Here is a 27,589-nt window from a genome sequence, read left to right on the forward strand (position 1 = left end):
GTACTTACCATTCTCCACTCCCCCACCTCAGGATGCAGGATGGTCAAGACCTTCTCATCCCATGCTGTGAAGTTAGGGGGAGGAGATGGGGGCCCACCGCAAGTCTTCAGCAGGGCTAGCTGGTGCCTGGATGCCAAGGAACGTACCTTCCCTCGTAGGTCGATCCACCTCTTCCTGATGCCCCTTGGGCATGGATACCTGCCTATAAAATTCACCCTGTCGACTATCCTTTGCCACAATTCAATTTTCCTGGCAATAGAGGACAGGTGTGGCTTTGCCCTTACAATTTCATCCACCATGACCCTCAACTCTTCATCGGTGAAACATGGGGTTTTTTGTGGGGACATGGTTGTGGTTGTGAAGACAGTGTGTGGGGGTGTTGTGAGTTAAATGGTGCAGTGTTTGGTAAAAGGTGAGGTATAGGTGCCATGATGTGAGTGGGTGTTGGTTTAGGCGGATTATGTGTGCTAGTGATGTGTGAACTGTGAAGGTTGTGCTGCTGTGGGGTGAGTGTTGAGTGAAATGTGTGTGTGCGTGCCTATGGTGTAGAGAGCCAAAAACTAATGGGTTTGGGTATTCGGGCAATGTGAGTGGCCTTCTGGATGCAAAGGATTGTGGGATATGTAGGGGTGTGTTATATAGTGCAGTGAGTAGGTGTGTCTGGTGTGTGGATGTGTGTCAGGTGTGGGGTGTTTAAACTATCCATTGTTGTGTTGTGTTCTGACTGAAGTGATTTTAGACCCCCACGGTTTTCTGCTGTCATGATTTGTGGATTGTAATATGATGGGAGAAATGTTGTTGGGCTGGTGGTGCTGGTGGTTAGACCGCCTCTTTCCCATTCTCCAGGGTCCTGACGGTTTCAGAAATTTGGCTGTTTTTTGGCGGTATTCCCAGTGTGAATCATAATACGGTGGTCGTATGACCGCCACCTTGGTGTTCTTTTGATGCCGCCACCGCAGCTGTCTTCCCAAAAGACCACCAAAATCATAATGAGACCCTCAATGTCTATGCCCTATACAGACAATTGTGACTTTTTCCCGGCCTTTGAAAACAAACTCTTACATTATGTGAACATACCTATAATGTGGGGAGGAGATTTTAACTGCATGCTTGATAGTATGCTGGACAGACACCCACCAAGGTTGGGTACTAAACCTAACATGACTGACAGCCTCACTGATGCAATGAAGAGATATGTGGCATGAACTTCACCCAACAAAAACAGAGTTCTCCTATCACTCATCCACTCACTGCTCTCACATCAGACTGGATCGGTTCCTCATTACTGCTGGTGGGGTGCTGAACATTAAAGGGGTGAGCTCTCAGGTCCAGTTCTTCTCAGACCACGCTTGCTTCCTACTGTTGTGTGGAGTACCTAGACATAGTCTACAGGTGCCACTGTGGAGACTTAGACCAGAGTCACTAGGGGATGCAGAGTTTAAAGTGGATCTTTAGTTAACCCTACAGGGATACTTTGAAGTTAACTGGACCTCTACGGAGATTCAGGGTATCGGGTGGGGCACTTGCAAAGTGGTGATTTGAGGGGAATGCCTTTGGAAGATATCTGGCACACAGAGAAAACTTGAGAGGGAGCTGCAGGAGGGTGAGGCCGGACCGATCCAATTTCAGCAAGAAGCGGGAAGGAAGACCTGATAGATCTCACAATTGCACATAGGCATGTGTTAGAGATCTGGGACAGACTGGACTGAAACATGCGAAAAGACTACCAACAGAGATTTCACAGAGAAGGTGACCAGTCGGGCCACATGCTAGACGGGCTGCTGAAGTGGGAGAGACTGCCTCTGTGATACCCTCCTTGACGACAGCAGACAAACAGGCAGTTGTGCGTCAGGCTGCAATTAACCTCACACTGCAGAACTATCTGGAAGAGGTATACACGGAGTCCCACATTGACAGGTTACACAGGGGGAAAGCATATCTGGAGGGCATTGCGATTACCCAATGAACGGCAGAGGATTGGGAAGAACTAGAGGGAGATATTCAACTTGATGAGCAAATTCCCTGGGTACAGACAACCTCCGGGTAGAGTTTTATCAGGTATACTCCACTGACCTCCTCCCCAAGCCCTAAACACACTCAGAGAGGACAAAATGGTTGGAGTTTTGCCCAATCATATGCAGGAGGCACTTATAATTATCCTGCCGAAGACCGGTTGGGACCCCTGTGACCATTGTCCATGATTAACGTTGATGTTAAACTGCTGGTGAAGGTCCTGGCAACACATATGGGTTACGTGGTCTCCAGACTGGCTAATACTGATCAGTGCAGTTTTATGTCAGGCAGGAGCTGACAGATGAACCTCAGGCAACTCTCTCACATCATACATGCCACAAAAAAGAAAAACTGGAGGCTGCACTTGTAGCTTTAGACATAGAAAAAGCTTTTTGACACTATATCCTGGACATACCTCTAGGATGTGCTCTGGAGAATGGGCTTTGGCCCTTGGTACCTGGCTTCGATCCACCTGTTATGCAGAGCACCCAGGGCATAAGTGTTCACAGTCCAGGAGGTATCAGAGTCCTTTGGCATTGTGAGAAGCACAAGACAGGGGTGTCCCCTGCCACCTCTCTTTGCCCTCGCCATAGGGGCCCCTGGCATCCTATCTGAGGGATAAACTAGGCGGCAAGGGGATAAAAGTGGGGGACCCCACCTATAGAGTGTCCATGTATGTGAACAACATCCTCCTATTTGTGACCGATCCAGTCTGCTCTGTTCCATGACTGCTACATCTCATGACATGCTGTGGGAATGTCTCAGGTCTAGGAGTTAACTGTCACAAGACAATGCTGTTTCCCATGGCAGCATTGTCCTTGTGCCCACTGGCAGATCTCCCACCAGTGGGTCTCCCCTGGGAATTGAGCAATTTTTTATACTTGGGAATTCGCATGATGAATGACAAACATGTGCAATATGATCTGAATATGTGCCATGCTGTGCAGGATCGCACTCATTCTGTGGAGTTCTGACGGTCATAGAACGGGTGGCTCTGAGCAAAATGGTTCTGCTTCCACAATGCCTATTTCTTATGCAGAACTCCTCTTGTATCTTAAAAGCTGTACTGGTTCAGCACCTTGAATGGATTGCTGGTATCTCTACTCTGGGCCGATAAAAGTAACAGGGTTAAACTGAAGACCCTGAAATTTGACCAGGAGGAAGGAGGTGTAGGCCTACATGATCTCCGAATATACTACGTTGTGGGGTTATTCCAGCATGCAGCACTATGGTACGATGATGAACCCAACTGAGGAAAGAAGCTACTGGCCAGATTGGTGCCTTTGACCAATCTCCGAAGGCTCCTGATGGGAGGGCACAGAACCCTGGTGGCTACACCATTCATTGTATTGCATGTAGCACAGGCCTGGGAGATGGCAGTGATGCACGTTCTAAAACAAGCACCGTATGCAGAGATGCTCCGACTCTGGTGGCTCAAACGATTTGTATGTATAAGAGACTCAATGAATATCATGCTTTGGATACAGGAGATCTGTCGGAACATGGGTGATCCACACCTAAACAACACATTTATACACTTAGCCGAGGCAGGCAAGATGCTTGGAGTTGGCCCAGGACAGATTTTGCAGTATGCTGACATATCACGCATGGCCAGCGATGTGTGGGCTAGCTAACCTGGCGAGCCAGAGGAATCTCATGTGTTGAGGGTCATGCTAGACCCAGCTCACATAGGGGCCTTATTTCTCATCTGTATGCGGCTCTGAAGGGAGACAGTCATATTGATATTTCTTGCCTTCAATGGAATGAGGACCTAGATAACCCATTAACTGATGGTGAGTGGAGGAGAGCTAGGGCACAGGTGCGGGAGGGCGCAAGTAATGCTAGGTTCAAGCTAACACATTTTTACTACCTCCACATGGGTTATCTGACCGCACAGCAACTTAGCAGGATTTATTCAATGCACATAGCTGACAGTTTGCAATGTGGTGTGTCCCCTGCCAGATTTGTCCAGGTTACATGGAGTTGCAGGGTTCTACATCCATATTGGATGCAAGTGACCCGGGTAACGGGGGTCTGTTCGACCCGGACAAATCCACACACACTCCTGGGCCTTCTACCACTCTAAAGAAGGCTGCAAAAATAATTATAGATTCTAGGTTTGGTACTGGCCAGACTCGGTGTAACCATTCATTGGGTAAGGACAATGCCCCCCCAACTCATGATGGATGGCAAATGGATGTACTGTCATGGGCAGTTGTGGAGGGAATACGCCTCTGGTGGGTCCGCACGGACAAACACACCAAGAGAGACCTTGCGAGGTGATACGAGATGATGGACCACATTGGGGGTAACTGAATGGAGGAGGTGGAGGATTCAGATGGGGGAGCCTCCGAGGTGGCTAAGCTTCCCCCTCCTGTCACGTGGCCAAACTGAAGGCTCGCTAGAGCAGTGCCCGGGATGAGTTCCCTATAGATATATGTGCAGGTGGTAGTGTATATGTGTGACATGTTTGTGAGCGCATATGGAGAGATTGACACAGCAGATTCTCAGAATGTTCGGCTGTGAAAGGGGCTGTGAACATTTCCACATCCCTTACCCCCTCTTGCACTTGTCCTTTGACACTACCTTGGGTTGTACAAATTGCTCCTGTTTGGGCATCTTTGTAATGAGGCTACTCTTCTCCCTGTACCCCTACTGGTCCGTACTTAAGCACGTCAAATAACAAACTGTCTGTAAACATCATTGTAAACGGAACTTGAGAGCTACTATATGGCACTGCACTATGTTCTTTTGTTTAATGTCTGAAAATGTTAGTAAAGACATATTTAAAAAACAAAAGGATGTACGTTGCATAGATTAGGTAGATTTGAAGAGGCAGTTTGCAAGAGTGACTCCTCATGCTGACTTGAAGATGTATATGATGTTATAGTAATGCTCATACCTCTAGCCTAAGACGACGGTGCTTTAATTTACAGTTGGTGAATTTGTTCACTATCCTTAGATCTTAGTGGAGGTGCAATTGTTGAAATCTTACCCTTAGTTAAAAGCTTCTCCAGCGGTCATGCACTATAACCTTCTTTCCCCACAGCAATGCAGAGAACCATCTTTCCATTATGACAGATCTTACATTTTCAGATTTAGGATGTATATAACATAAATTATCTCATCACAACGGTTGAAACAGCAACAAAGGTAGCACATGGTAAAAAGACTTCAAACATTTCCCATAACGGGTTTTGTGGTAAATGTTGCTGTGTTGAACGAGTTTATATAGCTCATAACTGCCCCTGCTTCAGGGCTGCCAACAGTGGCGGCCCATCCTTTAGGGCGGAGGGGCCACACCCCCCCACCTTTTGCCCCTCATGAAGAGTGTCTGTCAGGCTGAACAAAGGCTCAGGCAGCCAGGAGTGAGCCATGCGTGATTTGCGCAGACTCCTGGCTGCCGGAGCTGAACTTTGCTGGGCTGAGGAGGTCACAGCTCCTATGGGCATGACCTCCTCAGCCCAGCAAAGGTTGCTCGAGGCCCTCCCCTGGGTGATGGGGAAAGCGTCACCCATTGACTTCGACCTGGGCGCTTCAGGTTTAAGCCCTGAAGTGCCCAGGGCGAGTGTCAATCGGTGACACTTTGTCACAGAGTGGGGTGGGGTCAGCAGTCTCACTGACCCCATCCCACTCAGTGATGAGGATGGGACTGCTGCCTTCCCTCATTGGCTGAGGTCAGGCAATGAGGGAAGGCAGCAGACCCAACCCTCCTGGGAACTGGAGGCTGAAGGTAAGTGTGTGTGTGTGTGTTTGTGATGTTTTAAATTGAATGTTTGGTGCACGAATGCATAGTTGGGTGTTATGAGTGTTGTTAATGGATGTGCGTGCATGCATGTGTGTGTGAAAGAATGAGAGTGTGATCTTTTAAAATGAATGTTTCATGCATGCGTGCATGTTTGAATGTTATGAGTGTTAATGGATGTGCGTGCATGTATGTGTGAAAGAATGAGTGTGTGTGTGATGTTTTAAAATTAATGTTTGGTGCGTGCGTGCATGTTTGAATGGTATGAGTGTTGTTAATGGATGTGCGTTCATGCGTGCATGCATGTCTGTGTGTTAAAGAATGAGTGTGTGTGTGTGTGTGTGCTTCCCGCCCGCCCCCCTCCCTCCTAAAGCTGCCAGCCGCGACTGGCTGCCAAGCACTGAACCCGAAAACATAGATGCAGAGGCAACATACACCAAATAAGGAAAAGGAAAGAGGAAACTAGTTGGAGAAGAGCCAGCGCTTGAGGAATTTCCTAACGTACAGGTGGTTCTGGATATTCGTGAGTGACAGAGGTAATTTGTTCCGTAAGGACAGAGCCAAAGCTCTAAAGGAGCAGCCTCCCGTTCTTGCCCTCTTAACTCGAGGAACAAGGGTCAGATTAGGGGTAGACTGATTGAAGAGAACGTAAGGGCAGATAATAGGATGTGAGAATAGTGCGAACATAGCAATAGGAAATCTAGATAAACAAATAATGTATGTAATGAAATTCCTCAATTTTTTATAATTATTATTAATTAGATTTTCATTCCATTCTTATGAATTATTTGTTCAAATACGTAGATAATAACACTAAGCATTTGAACATTGAAAACAGTGTAAGCATTTTGTGTTCATCAGGGGCGTACCTTGGTCAGTAAGATTGGTTGGGGTGTGAGCTTCAGATTTCCCAACAATCATGCAGGTATTTAATGTTCAAATACATCATACTACAAGCAGGCTCACAAGAGGTGCTAAAGTGGAAAGAAAGAAAAATGCGGATTGGTAGGGGCACTGCACAATGTAAGGGAAAGCCCAATATTTTATAAACTATTCCTAAAAAAGTGAGAGACAGCGTATGTGTGTTTTTGTTTGTTTGTATGTCAAACTTCCTGGTGAAATCCAACATATACCTCACCAGACCTGACTGAAAGCAAGTGTACCCAACTAGCAAAAAATACATTTATTAAGGGGGGTTGTAACACCCCAAACACTCCCCTTAAGATACGCGCGGTGTTTATATTGCAAGAAGAGAACCGTCAGTAAACCATTTAGTAAACTCGTTTTTGAGGTCTGTTAGAAATGGGGTCTTTGGTTGGCAGTCAGGTTACCCCCTGTCCAAGCAAGGACTCTCACTCTAGTCACGGTAAGTCACACACAATAAAAATTATCCTGTGCCACCTCTGGTAGCTTGGCACTGAGCAGGCAGACTTAAATTAGAAGGCAATGTGTAAAGTATTTGTGCAATAGATCATGCAATAACACAGTATAGCACCACAAAAATACACCACACAGTATTTAGAATAATATCTATTATTTATCTGGTAAGATGCAGGTCAAAACGATCAAGATTCAATAAGTATATGTTGAAATATCACTGTAAAAATCATATAAAGTGTCTTTAGTCTTTTAAAAAGCAACAAGTGTCTCTTGCAAGCACAAAGTACCTGGTTTGCATTAAAATTATCCGCAAAGGGCCGCAGAGGAGAATACTAAATATGACCTGGTTACTCCTTTCAGATCAGAAGCTACCACTCAGACAGTGTATGAGGGTAGCCTATGTTAGCCTATGAAAGGAGCAGGCCTCACAGCAGTGTAAAATTAATTTAGGAGTTTTACACTACCAGGAAATGTAAACTACACAGGTACATGTCCTGCCTTTGGTCTACACAGCACCCTGCCCTAGGGGTTACCTAGGGCCCACCTTAGGGGTGACCTAGATGTAGAAAAAGGGGGGTTTTAGGCTTGGCAAGTACTTTTAAATGCCAAGTCGAATTGGCAGTGAAATGGCACACACAGACCTTGCAATGGCAGGCCTGAGACATGGTTAAGGGGCTACTTAGGTGGGTGTCAACATCAATGCTGCAGGCCCAATAGTAGCATTTAATCTACAGGCCATGGGCACATACAGTGCACTTTACTAGGGACTTATAAGTAAATTAAATAATCCAATTGGGTATGATCCAGTGTCACCATGTTTTAAGGGAGAGAGCATATGCACTTTAGCACTGGTTAGCAGTGGTAAAGTGTGCAGAGTCCTAAAACCAGCAAAAACTGTTTCAAAAAGGTGGAGGGAGGCAGGAAAAAAGTTAGAGGTGACCACCCTAAGGGTGTCAGGTCTAACAAGGTCCAAGTAACTATTGGCAAGCTAACCATTAGGTTACGTCTTCTTTAGACATAACCCTCTAAGGTTGTACTAACAACTTCCTCATTTTTGTAAAGAGCACAGGTTGTTTTTTATAGAACAAACTGCCTGAGACAAACTGAAGTCATGTAGAGGGAAAGGTCAAAGCAAGGAGTGTGTTTAGTTCTCCGATCACTAGGTAACAAAACATATAATAAAATAACAATATCGATGTGTTGCATTCTACATTTTCTCAAGTTCGTTTATATGGACTACAGTGAATTGCAGCTGGTGCGCTGTGTTTAACCTCTTAAGTGCGGGCGTCGGCCACTGGCCGACGCCCACACACCCTCCCTGGTGCGGGTCACGACCAGTGGCCGACACCAGGAAGGGCATTAATAAATCCTCGGGTGCGTTGCACCCGAGGATTTATTTTTTATTTTTTTTTCCCCCCCGGGAGACACGGAAGCTACCGTGTCTCCCCCCGCCCCCCACCCGCCCCTTTGTGACGTCAGCGCGCCGCGAGGCGCGCTGACGTTGCAAAGGTGTTTTCCCCATGAAAGCAGGAAGCAGCCTTGCGGCCGCTTCCTGCTTTCATGGGGAAAACGGCCTTTTACACGTTCGGGAAGGCCTCGTAAGAAAGGGGAGAGTCTCCCCTTTCTTACGAGGCCTTCCTGAAAGTGTTTCCTGGCCCCCAATCGCAGCACAGCTGCGATCGGGGGCCAGGAAACACTTTCAGGAAGGCCTCGTAAGAAAGGGGAGACACTCCCCTTTCTTACGAGGCCTTCCTGAAAGTGTTTCCTGGCCCCCGGTCGCAGCTGTGCTGCGATCGGGGGCCAGGAAACACTTTCAGGTTTCCTGGCTCCCCCGATCGCAGCACAGCTGCGATCGGGGGGGTCAGGAAACATTTTTAAAAGGCCTCGTAAGAAAGGGGAGACTCTCCCCTTTCTTACGAGGCCTTCTGAAACTGTTTCTGGCCCCCGATCGCAGCTGTGCTGCGATCGGGGGCCAGAAACAGTTTCAGAAGGCCTCGTAAGAAAGGGGAGAGTCTCCCCTTTCTTATGAGGCCTTCTGAAACGGTTTCCTGGGCCAGGAAACCCCACTAGACACCAGGGATTTCACTTTTGGGGGGCGGCCCCCCCCCGGAAAACGGGCCGCCCCCCCTCCCCCGGCATAATTTTCTTAAAAAAAAAAAAAAGGTAGGTGCCCCCTATGAAATGACAGGGGGTCGCCCGTGGGCAGGGTGACCCCCTGTGGGGGCAATTTTTTTTTTAGATGTTGTAGGGTTTCCCTGGGGGCCATTTTGGCCCCCAAGGAAACCATACAACAACTAAAAAAAAATATATGTATATATCTATATATATATATCTATGTAGATAGATATATCTAGGTACATGGATATATCTATAGATATATCTATGTAGATATATATTTATATATATATATATATATATAGGTAGATCTGTATCAAAGAGATTTATAAAGCGCGCTACTCACCTGTGAGGGTCTCAAGGCGCTGGGGGGGGGGACGGGGGGGAGGGAAAGGGGCTAGGAGGTTCACTGTTCAAAAAGCCAGGTTTTGAGGCCCTTCCTGAAAAGAAGTAGGTTTTGGGTCTTGCGAATGTGGGTTGTGAGTGCGTTCCATGTTTTGGGTGCAATGTAGGAGAAGGATCTGCCCCCGGTGGTGGTGTGTTTGATGCGGGGGTCAGAGGCGAGAGAGAGGTCAGCTGAACGGACGTTTTGTGTGGGGGTGTGGAAGGTGACTCTCGTTGAGGTAGGCAGGACCTGTGTTGTGGAGTGATTTGTGTGTGAGGATGAGGATCTTGAAGGTGATCCTTTTGTCAATGGGGAGCCAGTGGAGGGATTTGAGGTGTGGAGAGATGTGTTCGTGTCGGTGGAGGTCGAGGATGAGTCGTGCTGCTGAGTTCTGGATGCGTGTAGTTTGCACTTGAGTTTTAGAGTGGTGCCGGCGTAGAGGGCGTTTCTGTAATCAAGCCTGCTGCTGATGAGTGCGTGAGTGACAGTTTTTCTGGTCTCTGTGGGGATCCATTTGAATGTTTTTCAGTATACGGAGTTTGTTGAAGCATGAGGAGGTAAGAGCGTTGATTTGTTGGGTCATAGAGAGGGAGGAGTCTAGGATGATGCTGAGGTTGCGTGCGTAGTTGGCGGGGGTGGGTGCAGGGCCTAGCGTGGTGGGCCACCATGGGGGGTCCCAGGTTTTTTTGGTGAGGGCCAAAGAGGATTATTTCAGTTTTGCTTTAGTTGAGTTTCAGGTGGTTGGCTGTCATATATACATCACTTTTGTCAATATGTGTGTGGTTTCCCTGGGGGGAAAAGGGTCCGACTTGTCTAGTGGCAGTTTTAGTGCCATAAAGAAGCGCAGAAGGTTTATATGCCTACTGCAAAGAGCACATCTGTATTTTATGTAAATAGCTGAGTACATTAGTAAAGTCTATGGAGAGATGAAGGGCACTTTTGCTGGGTGGTAATGAGGGAATCCGAGGAGGAGGGAGTGGGAGCACCAATAATGATTGTTGGACTGGGCGCAGGAGGTGCTAAAGACTGTGACGAATGGTATGTGACAAGGTGTTTTTTGAGTGTCTTGAAAGTACGTGCTGATTGGGGGAAGAAGCGCAGGTAAGGTGGCCTCTACTGTTGCACGTATCTCACACACACCATCGATTTTGTGACTGTCTACGTAGGCTAGTGTTTTAGAGCAACAGTTTAGCCAAAAGCAGAGATGGCATCTTGATGGATGACTGCTGCCTGCACTCGGGTTATGGAGGACCGCTCTGACATAGGATCAGAGACTGAGACATCAGATACTGAGACAGCATCTGAGGGATAGGACTATGGCGCAGACTCTGGGAGTGATTTTTCAGTCAGAGGAGTCCCATTCGAAAACTCCTCTTCCAGTACATTATGAGGGAGGTGATGAGGACAGTCCTGCTGTCCCTTCGCAAGCTGTTCGTGCAACTGGGTAATAGTGGGTTAGGCCAACCCAGAGAGCAGGTGAATGCGGCGGCAAGCAGAGAGAGAGTGCTCTCTTGGGAGCTCACCAATTTAGTTCAGCCCCAAATTCCACCACCCAAATCATATTGTGGAGACATCAAAATTGTCTATGGCAAAACAAACTGGTTTTGTAAGGCAGGCACCTGTGTTTTTGGTCCTGGATTCGGCGGCCATATAGAGAAACACACTAAACCCAAACATTTCTGGAAACTAGACATTCGGGGGAGTCCACAGAGGTGTGACTTGTGTGGATTCCCCAAAGTTTTCTTACCCAGAATACCCTGCAAAGCTGAAATGTTGAAAAAAAACTCTATTTTTCTCGCATTTCTGTCACACAAACTACAGGAATATGCTGGGATCCACAACATTCCTACCACCCAGTGACTCCTCACCTGTCCTGATAAAAACACTACCCCACTTGAGTGCCTACACCTAGTGCCTGTGTCAGGAATGGATCACCCCAGGGTCAACAGCTGCCTCACGTAAGGACCAACATTGACCGTTGTGTGATCTATTCCTGTCGCAGGCACCAGGCCTAACCACACAAGTGAGGTATCATATTTATCGGGAGACTTGGGGGAACGCTGGGTGGAAGGAAATTTGTGGCTCCCCTCAGATTCCAGAACTTTCTGTCACCGAAATGTGTGGAAAACGTGGTATTTTAGCCACATTTTGAGGTTTGCAAAGGATTCTGGGTAACAGAACCTGGTCCGAGCCCCACAAGTCACCTCATCTTGGATTCCCCTGGGTTTCTAGTTTTCAAAAATGTGCTGGTTTGCTAGGTTTCCCCAGGTGCCGGCTGAGCTAGAGGCCAAAATCCACAGGTAGGCACTGTTTTCTATGAAAAAATTTGATGTGTCCACGTTCTGTTTTGGGGCATTTCCTGTCGCGGGCGCTAGGCCTACCCACACAAGTGAGGTATCATTTTTATCGGGAGACTTAGGGGAACGCCGGGTGGAAGAAAATTTGTGGCTCCTCTCAGATTCCAGAACTTTCTGTCACCGAAATGTGAGGAAAACTTGTTTTTTTGGCCACTTTTTGAGGTTTGCAAAGGATTCTGGGTAACAGAACCTGGTCCGAGCCCCGCGAGTCACCCCTCCTTGGATTGCCCTAGGTCTCTAGTTTTCAGAAATGCACAGGTTTGGTAGGTTTCCCTAGGTGCCGGCTGAGCTAGAGGCCAAAATCTACAGGTAGGCACTTCTCAAAAAACACCTCTGTTTTCTTCCAAAAATTTGGATGTGTCCACGTTGCGCTTTGGGGCGTTTCCTGTCGCGGGCGCTAGGCCTACCCACACAAGTGAGGTATCATTTTTATTGGGAGACTTGGGGGAACGCCGGGTGGAAGGAAATTTGTGGCTCCTCTCAGATTCCAGAACTTTCTGTCACCGAAATGTGAGGAAAACTTGTTTTTTTAGCCACTTTTTGAGGTTTGCAAAGGAATATGGGTAACAGAACCTGGTCCGAGCCCCGCAAGTCACCCCTCCTTGGATTCCCCTAGGTCTCTAGTTTTCAGAAATGCACAGGTTTGGTAGGTTTCCCTATGTGCCGGCTGAGCTAGAGGCCAAAATCTACAGGTAGGCACTTTGGAAAAAACAGCTGTGTTTTCTATAAAAAAAATAGGATGTGTCCATGTTGTGTTTTGGGGCATTTCCTGTCGCGGGCACTAGGCCTACCCACACAAGTGAGGTATCATTTTTATCGGGAGACTTGGGGGAACACAGAATAGCAAAACAAGTGTTATTGCCCCTTATCTTTCTCTACATTTTTTCCTTCCAAATATAAGAGAGTGTGTAAAAAAGACGTCTATTTGAGAAATGCCCTGCAATTCACATGCTAGTATGGGCACCTCGGAATTCAGCGATGTGCAAATAACCACTGCTCCTCAAAACCTTATCTTGATCCCATTTTGGAAATGCAAAGGTTTTCTTGATACCTCTTTTTCACTCTTCATATTTCAGCAAATGAATTGCTGTATACCCAGTATAGAATGAAAACCAACTGCAGGGTGCAGCTCTGGGTACCTAGGGTTCTTGATGAACCTACAAGCCCTTTATATCCCCGCAACCAGAAGAGTCCAGCAGACAAAACGGTATATTGCTTTCAGAAATCTGACATCGCAGGAAAAAGTTACAGAGTAAAACATAAAGAAAAATGGCTGTTGTTTTCAGCTCAATTTCAATATTTTTTTATTTCAGCTGTTATTTTCTGTAGGAAAACCTTGTAGGATCTACACAAATGACCCCTTGCTGAATTCAGAATTTTGTCTAGTTTTCAGAAATGTTTAGCATTCCGGGATCCAGCATTGGTTTCACACCCATCCTGTCACTAACTGGAAGGAGGCTGAAAGCACCAAATATAGTAGAAATGGGGTATGTCCCAGTAAAATGCCAAATTTGTGTTGAAAAATTTGGTTTTCTGATTCAAGTCTGCCCGTTCCTGAAAGGTGGGAAGATAGTGATTTCAGCACCAGAAACCCTTTGTTGATGGCATTTTCAGGGAAAAAACCACAAGCCTTCTTCGGCAGCCCTTTTTTCCCATTTTTTTGGAAAAAACTAAATTTTCACTGTATTTTGGCTATTTTCTTGGTCTCCTCCAGGGGAAACCACCAACTCTGGGTACCATTAGAATCCCTAGGATGTTGGAAAAAAAGGACGCAAATTTGGCGTGGTTAGCTTATGTGGACAAAAAGTTATGAAGCCCTAAGCGCGAACTACCCCAAATAGCCAAAAAAGGGCTCAGCACTGGGGGGGGAAAGGCCCAGCAGCTAAGGGGTTAAAAAAAATATTTGCATGGTTCTATTCAGAGCACCAATCCCAGAAACAGGTTTTCATTGCATCAAAAGTTACGTGAGGTATGTTGTGGAGAAGGAGCAGTCCTCCTTGTTGCTATCTTATCCTTGAATAATCATACCAGCAACAAAGTCTTTTCTGGATCACACCAAATAAAACAAGTTATACTTTTTGAAGTTCTCTGAACAATCTGTATTGAGTAATTGCCCACCTCATTGATTATGATGAGTTTTGAAGATCTTCAGGCCAAAAAGCACCAGAGAGTTTATGGTCACCATTGATCCTGGCTCTCTCTGTGGGGTAACCCCAAACTTTCTGCCTGAACCCCTCACCCTACTTTTGTTGAATGTATTTCTGTGAGATTTAGGACTTTTTTGTATCCTGCCAAGTAGTTTTAGGTGCTTGTGCCCTCTCACTTAAAAATGGTACAATTGGTCGACACCTAATTGGCACATTTAATTTACTTGTAAGTCCATGGTAAATGGTACTACATTTACCCAGGGCCTGTGAATTTTATGCTACTAGTGGGGCTTCAGTATTCATTGTGACACTCTCCAAAGTAGCTTTTTTAAAACATGGTGTTCAGGCCTACCACTGCAGCCTATAGTGCAGTTGTGAGCTGCCATTTCAACCTGGCTGAATAAACCTGTTAACAGGCTTAAACCCTCCTTTTTAATAGATATGTCACCCTTAAGGTAGGCCCAAAAGGCTAGTAGGTTAGGGTGCATTGTATTTGGAAAGCAGAAAATTTGGATTTATGTTTTACACATCCTGGTAGTGAAAAACTCCTAAAGTTGTTTTCCTTTACTGCAAGGTCTATCTCGCTCATAGGACAACATTGTGTTACCTTTTTACACCTAACAAGTGATAATATAGGTTTGGAAGCAGATAGAAAAATTATGTTTGCTCTCAAATTAATTATAAATCCCAGTTTAAAGGTGAAGTCTTTTCTTAAGCCACAATTTTGAAATGCCATTTTTAGAATGTTGCCATTTTTGTGTCCTGACATTTTGGGCCTGTTGGTTGTGTCCTGGGTCACATGGTTGTGAATAGTTTGCAGTTGACCTTTGTGTATTCCTCCCAGACAGTGAGGCAAAGATGAACAAGGTGTTGGCAGGAGAGGCCATTCTGCTACGATGGTTTGCGCGAAGCTCTTCCCTGCCAAACTTGTATTTCGAAAGGCTGTCAGCAACACACAGACACTGGAACTTGACACTAGCATTTTGTCACCCTTGATTACTTAGGGCCCTGGCAGGGGAGGATGACCTTTACAGAACTAGATGTGGGGATAGTGTAGGGGGTTTCCACACTTCATAGGCTGGCACCTTGTATAAATATTGGAACTCTTGAACCACTCATCAGAAGGCTTCTGGAACACTTCTGGAAGACTCAGAAAAAAACTCCTCTGCTGCCCTTCCGCTGGAAGGACTGCCCTGCTGACTGAGGAAGCCTTGACCATCCACAACGTTCTCCTTGCAGCCTCCTCCACTGCAAACGTAACTCTTCATGCTGGATAATTGAGAATGTAACTTTTTCAGCAGGACTAGCCTGGTCCCTGTATCAGGCTGGAAATCCATTACACTCCATCAGAACTTGTGAATTTCCCCTGGTCTAGCATGACCAGCTGACCAAGAGTGGTGCTTTCTGTGTTTAGGTGCTATCCTGACATAAAACTTTGAAACTGATTATCTCTGTTTCCTCTGATTAAATCTGTTTTCATTTTGGTTTCAAATTATTTAATATCATTTTCAAAAAATGGCAAAGGATTTTTATGGCATTGTTTTCACCTTAATTCTGTTGCATGAATATTTCGTAAATTGCCTTTAAGTTAAGTGTGACTGCTTTTCTGCCAAGCTGCCACAGGGTTAAGCACAGGTTAATTTGCTCACATTTGTTTTTTCACCCTGACAGGGATTATGGTTGTTGGTTGCGAAGAGCCTTCACCCCCTCAAACAAAAACTTCTTACATTGGTGTTAGCAATGGGATCCGGTATTTATATTTGTGCAGTGCCACATAATGATTTTGTAAAACACTAAAAATAACACTACGAATCCCATATACATGGGGTCTAATTATGAGTTTGGCAGTCGGCTTGTCCGACCACCAGACCCGTGTTGAGGAGACCGCCGTTGAGGTGGCGGTCTCCCCACCTACCCTAATACGACTTTCCCATTGGCCTGTCAGGTGGGAACCAAGGTTCCTGCCCATCGGCCCAGTGGGAAAGGTGCAGCAGCATTGCCGCTGGCTCATATGTTGGCACGTGTGGGGTCCCCCATCACCCTTGAAATGCACAGTCTGTACAGCAGACAGTGACAATTCCGAGGGTGCTGAGCAGGGGGACCCCTGAACTGCCCATGACATGGGCATGGCGGCCCTGGCTGATTACAACCTGCACCGTAGTCAGTCTGTTGGGATCAGAGATCCTGGTGGGGATGCCGGTAGATTGACTGGTCTGCCCACCAACCCTGTAATGTGTCAGTCAGACCCCCACAACCACGGCAGTCCGACCCCCACCGCGAGGATCATAATAAGGCCCATAATCTGATATCAGATTTAACCTCTTTTTAAATTCTCCTTGACTGGTCTCTTTTGCTTTTCTGAATTCACTTCTATTCCACCTGACTTTGCGCACCTGTAACTGTGCGTGCAAGCATGGAGTTTGAGCTCCTAGGTGTACCCATGAAATTCTTTGACAGACAGAAATTATCTTGACTGCTGAAATGAGCAACAAAAATGTGAGCAGAATTTCCATCAGGTACAAAACATGTTTTAAAAAGACAAGGGGCCATATGTACAAACACTTTTTCCCATAGACACAGAATGGGTAAAAACCTTTGCTACATCTGGCCCAAGATTTCTAATTTGCATATAAAGCTATTTCATTATTTTTTCTTGAAAGTACATCTTCATTGCATATGGACTTCTTTTCTCCTTAGTCACACTCTGGAAATGCACATACTCCTTATTTTAACAGGAGTAAAGTTGTGTGCATTTCCAAAGTGGGGAAAAGTGAATTTGGTGTGTATTCCCACAAATGTATGTTTGTGCACTTATTTTAATTATATACTATTTGTATATGCATTGTCGTATACTTGGCTTATGACAGTTTCCTTTAACAAAAAACAAATTTAAATTTTCCAATGATTTTAAACTTTTATGAACGTTGCTAACAAAGGTACAAAGGCTTACATTTCAACCATGTCTCACTTGTTTCTACTACACCTATGTTCAAATGAAAGCCAAATGAAAGCCAATTTTCAATTACAGGTGGCCAAACTACAAGAGCCCTGGCACACCTTTGAAGGACATTTGAGCTGTGTGCTCTGTGCTCATTTCGTCTCAATAACCAGCACAACAAGGGCATCCAAGGCTCACTTATCTGCATGTAGTAACAGTGCATCTATGGCAATGCATGTCAGCATTACAAGAAAGGTGGCTGGAGATGGGCTTTTATCATGTAGAATAGTTTATTCCATTTAAAGGCAGACAGGAAGAATAGGTACACACAATGCGTATCCAGGTGTTTGATGTTACTTTTCTCAATGCCTATGTTACACTTAGGAGAGAGCATATTTGTGATTATTCTTGTGTAGTCTAGACAAGTTGGGAAATTTCAGCCCACTGGTACTAAACAGAGTTTCCCATTTACCTATGACTAATAGATTTATGATTGCAAAGTTTAATTCCGAATTTCCATCTACTAGTTCCTCCCCCAGAATGCTTCTGAGCAGGATATCATGGAGAAAGAAATGCACACACTAGTGCTCTGGAAAGTAATCAGTGGGACTGTGGAAGATGGTGGGCAGGGAGCGGGTATTGCAGGCCTGGTTGGAAGGGTAAAACCCTGACCTGATTCAAATGGGATTAGCCAGGAATATTTGTGCAGGGGCAAAGAGCGGGGAATGGTGTGGACTGCTGGCGAGAGACATTTATTCCTGTCACACAAAGCACGCCCTTGACACAGCAAATCGGCTTAGATTTGCTATAAAAGGCCCTGATGAGGACCACTCAGGTTTATTAACTATGGGTGGCTGCTTTCATTATGTAGGAACCCATAGTTTATAAATCAAATGTATAAAGTATTGTGAGCCCTCAGAGATTACACCTCAGAACACACCTAGAGCCAGATGTACAAACGACTGATCTCAAAAATCTGGTTGCTACTTCTGGCCAGTGTTTTTATGACCAGTAAATCATTTTAAGAACTGCCCTAAACACTGCATTATGGGTCACTAAATTCCAATTTAGTGTGGGTCACATTCTGACCTATCTCGTGAAAATTAATGAGGCAACTCGAAAACTTCAGGGATGATGACTGCTAAGGTTAGCAGGCCACCATTTCCGTCACTGCTTCCAAAGAAATTAAACTTTACTTTTTAATGCAGCCAGTTTTCATTAAAGGAAATGTGGCTCCATTTAAAACAGGGGAAATTTGTTTTTGTTTTTTTAAATTTGCTTACAGAATTGGTAGAGGTCTTCTGGACCACTGTCTACACCCAACCAAACATATTCATAAAAATCACAAAAGGGAAGTGATCACAATGAGACCACTTCCCTTCTGTGAATGCATTACCGTTCCAACTCTATGTTTTTTAATGTTTTGTGATTAGAGTATTGTCGCACAACAATGAACCATCACAGATGAATTCACAGCTTGGAAAGGGCTCCTACAACTTGCCCTTCCAAATTGTGAGTTTGCACTCATTTGTAAAGCCATTTTCAGAAGCCCTAAACTCTTATTGACTTCTAAAACGGCTTGAGTACATTCATAAAACTGATTTAATGGTAAAAAACTGAGAATCAAAGTGCTTGCATTGGTTAAAATGTTTAGTGGATTGGGCCAAAAGTTACACTTGGCCTCCCAGCTGTCTCTCACCAGCATTCCCCAACAGTATACTGATGACATCATAGTGCTGGACAACAGTAACAGGTCAGCAGAATGTCTATTTTACTTAAGCACATGTGAATCTTCTTTTTTTTTATGTCGCAAAACTTGGAGTGCAAGGACGAACATCTTTAGGTGTCTGATTATTAACCTCGTAATGATGCATTATTTATAAATGAGCTCAATGTGCCTTTGGTAAATGATGGGTCTGCGAATGGGAAGTGTTGTTGTTAACAAGCATTGACACTTTTATTGACGATGAGCATAGTAGCATACAGCTGCATCCAGAAAATCTAATAAAGAGGCAACAGAAACAATTCTAATGAAAGCCTTACCAATGAGCAAAAGAATTATCTTAAGGATTTGGCAAAGTAACACATTCATTGCATCTGATGTCGGAATCCTATACATGAGTTCCCAAGCATTCATGGAAAAATTCATTTACATGTGAAAAGGACTTCATATATTTATGAATATATGTGTGCGGAATTTTTAGAATGTTATATAAAAAAGTAAATGTCTTTAGTTTCCTCTTCTCTCCCTTTGTCTCATTATTTATTTATGTTCGTAAATGTCATTGATGCTTTAATAGATGTATCAAGTATTATTACTGTGTGCCCTAAGTAAAAGGTTATATGAAACAAAGAAAATCCGGTGAGTGTCCCATAAAGTTTGAGAGGTGCACTTCTTCTGTCAGAACTACCAGTGGAACCTCGTGGTAGGAGGCACCAGAATGCCGGTCCACTGCCACGCTCTGCTAATAATTGGTTGTCGTGTTACAACTTTTCCATGAAAGCAAATTAACTCACAGATTTTTTTGCACGTAAATGCTGCAATACAATCTTGGCAGCAGAATGGGGCCCCATAGGCTGTAGGGTGCATGTTTAGACAATGGCTGTTAAAACCCATCCTCACACATTCACAAGATATAGCTAACATGCTACACTAACTTCAGGCAGCACAGCATGTCAGATAATGGAGATTCAGGGCTTGTCAATCATGTTGCCTTCGGCCCTATTTGAAATCGAACTAGGGAAAAGGGTTTACCGCTAACCTGATTCTCACTTCTGATTAGATAGAAGTTCACCGAGCCCCTGGTCCCACTGTGCTGCTCGCCAGAGTAAAGAGAGGGGAGTTGGGGATTATGGGCCCTTGAGATAAAGAGCATATTAAACTCATGTGGAAGAGAACTGGTTCAAGTAATTTTTGTTTCATTAGTCTCCAACCTGTGAGTGCATTTGTTTGATTTATGGTTGGGACTGCACGTGCGCTTGTTTCTATGCATGCCCGGGACTGTATGTGCATGTCTTTGTCTTTGTATGCATGCCAAGGACTGGCTTTGTGTGTGTATTTAAAGGCGTGGGTACATGTTTAATTGTATGCCTGAGTTTGTGCAATTTGAAAGTCAATCATCTTCATGCTGGCCTTTAGGTTTTACGAACTCTGATCCTGAGAGTAATGTGGGTGGGGTCAGTGAATACAGGAGCAGGATCAGAGATGTGGCTAAAAACATCTTCTGTGACTATTTGTTGGCTTGTTACCTTCAGCTAACTGCTCATAATACATAACACCAAATTGTAAAACAAATGCGCTCTTTAACGGTATGAAAAATCAATTTGTCAAAGTGATCACTTCAGATATCTGTGAGTACAACCAATAAGTTCCAGAATGTGATCCTATTTGGACAGTGGACAATAATGACGTGTACATATATTGCTACAAGGTCCCAGAAAGCAACAGAAAAGTAATATGAAAAGGTAAATCATCATTATAAAATGTTATAGCACAGTATAGTATAGGTTGCTACAAAATATGCAAAAACATCTAGAGGCAGATTTACTAGGTTTCGACACAATGCAACAAAGCAATCAAATTTGCTTTGTTGCATTGCATCAAAGGGTGAGGAACAGCTGTACCATACCTTTGTATATGTGCTGTACATTGCAGCACACATGCAAAGCTGGGAAAATGTGATGACTTTTAAAAGTTGCTCCACTTTCATGCGTGCCTAGAGAAGGCATAATTATTTGGGCCAAATTTCTATATACAAATGTTTGTATATAGGGAGTGTGGTAAAATATGGATAGCTGCATGAGAATGCTCAAGAACTACCAGTGTTATGTCCCCTTGATGCAAAGTAGTGCAAAGTAACGCATTTTTTTGCATACTTTAGGCAACCTTTCATGGCAAATCGTGACCTTTGTGATGCAAACCCTGTGAAAAGTGTTGGTAAATCTAGGCCCCTGAAGAAGATAAGCGAAAATAAGTGGTTTCAGAATATATATTTGTATTAATACACAACCAAACTTTACCCAGTGTAGACTATTTAATAAGTATTCAGTAAAAGAATGCAGTCCAGAACTCAGTAAGTAAGAAATACTTTGTGTCGATTAATTAATTAAAATTGTTACAAAATGTTATAATGTTTGAAAATACAGATAAAACAACATTTGTCACCCAACAAAAACAATAAACTAATTTATGATGCTATCTGTCAGTTTAGGCATGCTCTTTAGAAAAGAATAGGGAGTAAGAGAAGTAAGAAAAGTTTGTCTATTCAGCCAGATCCCAGTCTGTCAAGCTGGGCCTGTGCTTATGGATATTTCCAGCAGCCAGCAACGAGCACGGAGTAATTGAAATGCAAAGTGCTAATGAATACGAAGTCTGTGCTTTTAAATTATCAGAGAGCTGGCCGGGAGTACAAGGATGCTAAAGTGCTACAGTATCACCGGCGGGGTCAGTAGTGTCAGAGGAGCCTAAGGAACTGGGCCTGTCGTTGTGACAATTACAGACATATCAAATCAAATCAAATCAAATCATTAACATTTATAAAGCGCGCTACTAACCCGTGCGGGTCTCAAGGCGCTAGGGGGGAAAGGGGGGGTTATCGCTGCTCCAACAGCCAAGTCTTTAGGAGTCTCCGGAAAGTGGAGTGGTCCTGGGTGGTCCTGAGGCTGGTGGGGAGGGAGTTCCAGGTCTTGGCAGCCAGGAAGGAGAAAGATCTCCCACCCGCCGTGGAGCGGCGGGTGCGAGGGACGGCAGCAAGTGCGAGGCCAGCGGAGCGGAGGGGGCGGGTGGGGACGTAGAAGCTGAGGCGTCTGTTGAGGTATTCCGGTCCCTTGTTGTGGAGGGCTTTGTGTGCGTGGGTGAGAAGACGGAAGGTGATCCTTTTGCTGACTGGGAGCCAATGCAGGTGTCTCAGGTGTGCGGAGATGTGGCTGTTGCGGGGTACGTCGAGGATGAGGCGGGCCGAGGCGTTTTGGATGCGTTGCAGGCGGTTTTGGAGTTTGGCGGTGGTCCCGGCGTAGAGGGTGTTGCCGTAGTCCAGGCGACTCGTGACAAGGGCGTGGGTCACGGTTTTTCTGGTGTCGGCGGGGATCCAGCGGAAGATCTTGCGGAGCATGCGGAGAGTGAGGAAGCAGGCGGAGGACACGGCGTTGACTTGCTTGGTCATGGTGAGAAGAGGGTCCAAGATGAAGCCGAGGTTGCGGGCGTGGTCTGCGGGGGTCGGTGCGGTGCCGAGGGCCGTGGGCCACCAGGAGTCGTCCCAGGCGGACGGGGTGTTGCCGAGGATGAGGACTTCTGTTTTTTCAGAGTTCAGCTTTAGGCGGCTGAGCCTCATCCAATCTGCGACGTCCTTCATACCCTCTTGTAGGTTGGTCTTGGCGCTGGCGGGGTCCTTGGTGAGGGAGAGTACAAGTTGGGTGTCGTCGGCGTAGGAGGTGATGATGATGTCGTGCTTGCGTACGATGTCGGCGAGGGGGCTCATGTAGACATTGAAGAGTGTCGGGCTGAGCGATGAGCCTTGAGGTACGCCGCAGATGATCTTGGTGGGTTCTGAGCGAAACGGAGGGAGGTAAACTCTTTGGGAGCGGTTAGCGAGGAAGGAGGCGATCCAGTCCAGGGCCTGGCCTTGGATCCCGGTGGAGCGTAGGCGGGTGATTAGGGTGCGGTGACAGACGGTGTCAAAGGCAGCCGAGAGGTCGAGGAGAATGAGGGCGACTGTTTCACCGTTGTCCATCAGGGTTCTGATGTCGTCTGTGACTGAGATGAGGGCGGTTTCCGTGCTGTGGTTGGTTCGGAATCCGGTTTGTGAAGGGTCGAGCAGGTTGTTGTCTTCCAGGAAGGTGGTCAGCTGTTTGTTGACGGTCTTTTCTATTACCTTGGCTGGGAAAGGTAGAAGAGAGATGGGGCGGAAGTTTTTCAGGTCGCTTGGGTCAGCCGTAGGTTTCTTTAGTAGGGCGTTGACTTCAGCGTGCTTCCAGCATTCGGGGAAGGTAGCAGAAGAAAAAGAAGAGTTGATGACGGTCTGGAGGTGCGGGGCGATGATGTCGTCGGCTTTGTTAAAGATGAAGTGCGGGCAGGGGTCCGAAGGGGCGCCGGAGTGGATAGAGTTCATGATGGATTTGGTTTCTTCCGTGTTGATGTGGGTCCAGTTGTTGAGGGTGATGTCCGGGGAAGCGGGTTCAGTGGTGTATGGTTGGGTCTGGTGTCCGAAGCTGTCGTGGAGGTCGCTGATCTTACGATGGAAGAAAGTGGCGAGGGATTCGCACAAATCCTGTGAGGGCGTGACGGCGTTGGCGCTGGCGCTGGGGTTGGAGAACTCTTTGACGATGCTGAAGAGTTCTCTGCTGTTGTGGCTGTTTTTGTCTAGTCTGTCGGTGAAAAAGTTCCTTTTGGCAGTGCGGATCAGGTGGTGGTGTTCGCGTGTAGCGTTCTTGAGGGCGGTCATGTTGTCAGCGGTGTGGTCCTTGCGCCAGGCCTTCTCAAGGGCACGACAAGTTTTCTTTGATTCTTTGAGGGTGTCAGAGAACCAGAGAGGTTTTTTGGTGTTGGTCTGTCGATGCGTGCGTTTGAGGGGAGCAAGGTTGTCAGCGCAGTTGGAGATCCAGTTTGTGAGGTTGAGAGCTATACTGGTGTACAGGTTAAGGGGGTGGGCACAAGGATACATTCTTGTTTGAGGTCTGGTCTGTGCACACTTTAGCAGTCACTGTATCTTGGTTGAGCTTGATTCGGACCCAGGTTTGAGAATAGAGTGCTTTTATGGCATCCAGCTATTTTTCCGGATTCCCCGGTTATGTCGTTTCTTCCAGACGATGTTCCTGTCCACGCCATTGAGAGCTGTGGAATAATTGACACATATGAACAGGATGGCAAAGTCCAAAGTGCTAAAAGTAGGAACATGGGCAGTGCAAATGGATTTTACAAACAAGCATCATGGTGCAGAGAGCCACTAAAGTGCAGAGTGCTAATTGTAAACTTTGTCTCTGGCTCACGTTCGGTTAGATGACAGAGACCTAAAGTGATTTTGCTGAGTACTAGGCTCTTCAGGTTTGCGCCCAAGGGTAAAATGCAGTGTGCTGTTTGTCCCTCGGCTATCGATTTTTCTTTGTCCTCCTGGGTTCAGACTGGTCCATTTAGCAGCTGTTGAGATAACTCCATGAATTTGGCGAATCTTGACAGCTCTACTAGGATTACCAGATTAAAAAAGAATAATGTTGCCGCGCTGCAAGTATGTACACCATATTTTAGAAAGAGAAGCTTCGTACGCAGATCAGACGAGTCAAGGATTCTTCTTGTAAATGACATAGACTGCATGCCCCAGCGTTTACTAATTACCTCCAGCTGCCATTTAAGTCTTTAGTTGGAAGAGGCATGAGTTTTGTGAATTGAATCTGCTTAAGAACTGGCTTTCTTAAAACACAGCTTAAATATGTCTGGCATTGCTTTTCTCTATAAGAGTTCAGTATGACCTGGATGTGACTGCTACATAGAACTGAGGCCTGGATAGTAGCCTAACTTATTTTTTTAAGGCAGGTTTTAGAGACATGGGATGCTTTTCAATGTTTTCCCAGGTGTCCTTGGCCACGTTTAGTGTAGAACAGGCTGTCATCAGGTATTCCAACCAAGAGTTCTTTCCATTTATGAAACTGTGCTTCAGGATTTCTTTCATTGTGTTTGCAGGTGATGCCTGCACTGTGCCGCAGTACCTGAATATGGCTGTCCAGTTCTTAAATGATTTTGTTCAAACTGAACTCAAGGCATACTAAAGAGTTGCAAACGTATGTAGGGATTTGAAAGATGCTCTTGTAGGCTTGGCATTGTGCCCACTCCATAATGTCCACTAAGCTAATTGTCTGTAGCAGATGGAAGGAATTTGTTTTCTTCGAATTACCTTCCGGATGGCCTCCGTGGTTGGGTTCTGTAGAGTGGAGTGAAGTTTGCACTAGGCATTGGTCACTACCTTGCCCCTTTCTTCTGTCCGGGTGATGTGCAGCTAGGGCTTGCCGTTGCTCGCAAACCACCCCCCCAGGTAGTTGTAGTTGGAAACGGTCCTTATTGTCAAGTTTCTTCATCTCCACTGCAGCTTTTGCTTATTGGGGTAGCAGCCAAATAGGACAACCTTTGTCTTCTTGCAGTTTGCCACAGATCTATTAGTTATGTTATAAGCCTTTGGTGCATCAAGGATTCTCTGCATTCCCACATTTGTGTGATTCATTAGGATCATGTTGTCAGCACACTGCATTAAGAACAAACGCTCCTGCCCGAGTTTAGGAACTAGCAGATTTGTCAATTTTAAAGAGTTACCTAGGTGTCTGGTGTACAGGTTAAGGGGGTGGGCACAAGGATACATTCTTGTTTGAGGTCTGGTCTGTGCACACTTTAGCAGTCACTGTATCTTGGTTGAGCTTGATTCGGACCCAGGTTTGAGAATAGAGTGCTTTTATGGCATCCAGCTATTTTTCCGGATTCCCCGGTTATGTCGTTTCTTCCAGACGATGTTCCTGTCCACGCCATTGAGAGCTGTGGAATAATTGACACAGCATGCAAAGAGGGGGTCGTTGTTTGGCTGGGTAGCCTGCTTGTTATTTATAGTGGAAGCCCCTTCCCTGAAGCCTGATTGGTAGATGGACAGAATGCCCTCATCTCTGGCCAGGTGTCTAGATCGTTTAGTAGTAGACTTGCACAATCCAGGACTCAGCAAGTAATATCCTTACCTTACCTCTAAAGAATGAATACGTTTTTGACAGGTTGAAGGGTCATATGGTGGCATAATTTTATGCATAAACCGGGGCAGAAGCGATTTTATATTTGCTGATTAACCAATTGCACACATTTACATTCCTTTAAGGTAGACAGCACCCTAGTGAGAAGGAGTGTTTCTTCTTTATCTCTCTGTACCTCCCTTAGCAACTCCGTTTAAGAATCTGCACTCCCTTCCCATTTAGCTAGAGGCACCTCGAGGTTGGCACTAACCATTCAGGAATGGTTGGTTTTGGACAAAAAGTTTGGGAACTGTTCTTGTAAAATAAAAATAGCTTGGGAATGTTGTTCTCATAAGATCCTGCTCACAACCTCTGCCTAATGTACTGTGAAGTACAAGAGAATCTATCAGCCACTCAAAACAAGTTATTCTAGGGCAGGAGACAGCTTCACGATGTGATGTATTTTTATAGGGCTATGGACAAGTATAAACCAGAGCTTTTATTCAGCAAGTCCATGTCATGATTCTACTCAAACAGAAGAGTGTCTAGTTTCATTCTGACCAGGAGGAGGTCTCGGCACTTCCGCATATTTCCATCAGATTTTTCTATACCATGCTTCTCTCATATAGGAATGTTTTCCCTTCTGCTCTTTCGCTGCATTTTCTATGTTTACAGTAACATTTTATTACTTGAATGTAGGTACTGCCTCAGTGACATTTGTGTCAAAGACTTGGATTTAACTCCTTTTCTCACTAGAAGCAATGAGAAGCCTTCTCATGTTGTGTGTGGTTAATCATCGTCAGACAGGGTTCAGCAAGTGATGGGCAGAATCGATTCTTTTTTTAAGAGCACCTCGAAGAGTTAGTCACTGTAGTGCAATAAGTATGTTTCCATTATAAATAAATAGGAGACTGGATTTAATTCACCATGTATTACTAAACTGAAAATGAAGGAGTCAAGACAGAGGAAAGAAGAGCATGACTGCAGGCTGGAACTGCAGGTCAGTAAGGCATTGTGGGGCACATGTATTAATATTTCACACAATGTAGGGCAGCAAGCTGAGCAAAGATATGGTGCATTTCTGCTTGTTCTTTGCACTGCTGCCTAGCGCGAATGCAGGCACCCATACACAATAGTGCAAAGGTGCCTGTGTTATGGGCAAGATAGTTTTTGTGCCTTAAGGGACACCTTCTTACACAAAAACAATCCTTAGAGGACTTTTCCTTTTTCTGTGTGCTGCAAAATGCAGAATATTGGAAAGAGAAGATAACGTGGAGCAATAAAGATATTTCTCTTCATTACGCCACACTGGGAAAGGCATAGCATTTTGACCCATTCCCAGGTCTACTAGGTTTAGTAAATTTGGGAATGCACCATAATCCATAGGTGGATGCAAGAGAATGCCCATGTTCCACCCATAGAACACTCCCAGCTTGAAATGTAGCGTAATGCAATGCAAGCCACTTTGTTGCGTTACCTTCCTCTGCGCTGTTGGACTGCACAAAACTAAAGGTGCACTTCTCTGTGGGTGCCTGACTTACACCTCACATGTGCACGGCAGTTCCTGCTCTGCTCCAATAGCTCCGGGGGGTTGACAATTAAAGCCCATATGTATACTTTTTTAGTGCCGCATTTGCACCGCTTTTTGGCGCAAAAACGGCGCAAACTTACAAAGTACAATTGTATTTTGTAAGTTTGCCCGATTGTGCGGCAAAAAACAACGCAAATGCGGCGCAAAAAAAGTATAAATATGGGCCATTGTATTTTGTAAGTTTTGGCGTCAAAAAGAGGCGCAAATGCGGCGCTAAAAAAGTA

The sequence above is a fragment of the Pleurodeles waltl genome, chromosome 3_1, assembly GCF_031143425.1.
Source record: "Pleurodeles waltl isolate 20211129_DDA chromosome 3_1, aPleWal1.hap1.20221129, whole genome shotgun sequence".
Lineage (NCBI taxonomy): Eukaryota > Metazoa > Chordata > Amphibia > Caudata > Salamandridae > Pleurodeles > Pleurodeles waltl.